Genomic DNA, 3,305 nt, shown 5'->3' on the forward strand with positions numbered 1-3,305 from the left:
TACATTGGTTGCCATCATCATTCTCAAAACATTTGCTTTCTACTTGAGCCCTTGGAGAGATGATAAATCTTTAAGGAAGTAGGAAGCCTTATCTTTCTCCCTTGGGAATAGCTGTGGTTTCTAACTGCTGACCTTGTGAGTAGCAGTCCATCTTGTAACCCTCTATTGACAGCAGGACTCCATAGTTGATGAATAATTAAGATTGATATGGTGAACCTATACAATGCAGCATTAAAGAAAAGGATTTTGAAATCAACAAAATGTGAGTTCAAATTCTGTTTCATCATTGTGGACTTCAGGCATACTTAGCTTATTAAATCACTAAGTTCCTCATTTATGAGTGGAGTATATTTGTATCACCTTATGAGTTTTGAGATGAGTTGGATTCACTTAATGACAGTGGACTTGGAGTTTTAGTTTTATAGATCTGAGAAAGGAGGAATTAATTTGATATGGTAGTTAACAACATGCACAATTAGTGTCCAGTCACCTACATTTTGAAGATCTCCAGGTTAACAGTTCATGTGCTGGAGTCTAATAAGAAATCCTACATATGCATAAAATCCTTTGCTACACATTGCTTTACTATTAACTAAGATAATATTACTATTAAAAGAATGATCTTAAGCCCCATGGGGATGATTTATTATATACTACAATAAAATGACAATAATGTCTCTATAAGTGAACCAAGGACTTAAAGAAATTCACAACTGTATGAATGGATTTTGAGCTTTCACTTGATCATACTCCTAGTATAAGAACAATTTGTTCTGATGACATGGCCCTGCTTGGTATTCACTTTCACAATATCACATAGGTGCCATAGTAAAGTGTGGTGAAGAAATCAGATAGTGCCTGGCTATCAGGAAAAAAATAGCATCTGAGGTCTTAAAAGCTTGTCTTAAAACAAGCAGTAATGTAATTGAGAAGTCAGCAAAGTCCACATAAAAGAAACCCACCAACATGTGTGATCCAAGGATTGTAAACAGTAAGATCCAAACCTGAAGGAGAGAATGGTACCAGTGCATAGATTCTGAACATCCGTTTTGGGTAAAGCTATGGATGAGAGTGGTAAACCCAAATCCATTTTCAGGGTCTCTGGGTGGATCAAGTCTCTTGCTGGTCTCTGATGTACACAGTCTATGAATGTTAACAGCCATAGCAGACAAAAAACATTGTACAGTAGATTTTAGCAGCTGTACTTAGGCTGGAATGTAACACCTTGTCATCTGATCTCCCTCTGGACCCAATGTGAATTTATTTAAAAATTTTAATATTCTCTGCTTTCTCTTAGATTGAATTCTTTCTCACTTTTATATGGTATTGTTGTTGGGTCTTTATTTGTTGTTTGCCTTCCCTACCTTTAACAGTTTTATTAACACTTAATCCACATCTCATCCAATTCATCAGTTCAATCATATCAAGAAGAGTTGTACAATCATTATGCCCTTGTTTGTTTTTAAGTTTATCTGTCTAGGGAAACCTAGACGGGTAGATTTATGAGGACAGTAGCTGGATTAATGATTGCTTGGGGACATGGAAGGGGAGAGGGGGGAAATGGAGAGTCAATATCACTGAGGACAAGAAGGACAAAAAGGTTCCAAAGTTGATTGTGTCAATAATTTCACTGCTTTTTAAATATGATTGAACAATTGTATGACATGTTAATTACAGCTCAATAAAATTAAAAAAAATTAATATGGTAGTATTGTAAATCACCATGTACAATACCTGGTACAGAGTAGAATTTAATAAGTGATAGCTATTATTGTACATATGAAATTCAACAAGTCACTAAAAACACTTAGTCTGTGGTGTTTGGTAATCCTAGTAATAGCACTGTGTTGAATATTTTCCATAGTTAACCCTGATAGAGTATGGAATAGAAAACAGAGAGGCCAATTTTACTTAATGAATCTTTTTCCCTTGTTTGTATAAGTGTTGCAAACATCTATAGATATAATATCTGGAAACTGCTGGTGGCTAAGTAATTTTGTTTTTAATAACTTGTTTTCTCTTGATAACATACTTGGAAAAGAGCAAACCCTCAAACCCACAGACTTTAATTAAAACTCGTTTTAGTCACAGCTTTTGTATATATTTTAATATATGGCAGTTTCAGATAAATATAAAAGTCTATAATGAAGCAGATTACTTAAAAAATATTAAACATTAGGAAGTTAACTTTCAAAAGATTTAAAAGGTGGAAGGTAACTCAGAAATCAAAAGGCAGTAAAATATTCCGATTCATCTTAAGGCCACAATGAATGGCAATCCGGTACAGTTAAGAAGCAGAAATCCATTCAGGTAACCAAAAAAATAGCACCAGCTGTAAACCCAGCTGCAGCGGGAAGAAAGAAACCTCCCAGAAGGAGCATCTTAAACAAATTCGTACTGTAGTTCTGTGAATGACCATTGTCAGGTCTGTGGTATGGGAGCACATTAAGAAGAAAAGCCAAGATCAACTCCGTGACCGCACCACAAGCCTCAGGAAAGGCATTGTCAGTGTATTGTTGAAGGCACATTGTTTAACATTTCACCGAGGAAAATATCCTTTGGTATTTCAGGGACAAAACTGCATCTCCAAAGCTTCCTCTGTGTACAGTTGTCTTCTCTTAAATTCCATGCTCATCAATCCAACTCCCTAGAAGGTGATATCTCTGTAGGAGTTCGATTTAAATAATCAATATGTAGTATTTCCATAGAGATTTCTTTCCTTCTTTTTAATTAAAAAATTCAGATCATTGAATTTAGCAGATTTTATATCATAGAATAAGATTATGTTTACGAAAGGCTTACCTATGGTTCTATCTCAGTAAATAAAATAAAATGGAATTTCATGTACTTGATATAGAGGACAAATGAAATTCCTTGTAATATTACTTATAAATATTATTTATATTATTTATTTATAATATTATTTATAATAAACTCACACAAATAAAGGTTATTCATATTTTTGCTTTGAAGATAAGCATACAAAATATTTCTTTAGCCTTGTGTGTGAAAAATGAATTGTTTGTGCCCTAAGGTGCCTAAGTGTGTGCTTGCACAGAGGAGAGCTCTATTTATCTACGGACGGGTCTGAGGCACAGCAGGGACAGTACCAACTTCTCCAAGTCACCTCTCCAGGGAGCCTTCATCTGTCCCTGGTGAGACCAGAATGAGTTGGTCGTTCAAATTCCATTGCCCATTCAGTCTCCTGAGACTTCAAACGAGGAAGCCAATTATGACGGTGGGTGCTGGGGTGTAGACTTGTGTCCACGGTTAATCAGACGGAGTCGGTCTCGAGTTCATCTTAT

Source organism: Echinops telfairi, unplaced genomic scaffold (assembly GCF_000313985.2).
Source record: "Echinops telfairi isolate 266 unplaced genomic scaffold, ASM31398v2 ScPeMD7_7468;HRSCAF=8506_0, whole genome shotgun sequence".
NCBI lineage: Eukaryota > Metazoa > Chordata > Mammalia > Afrosoricida > Tenrecidae > Echinops > Echinops telfairi.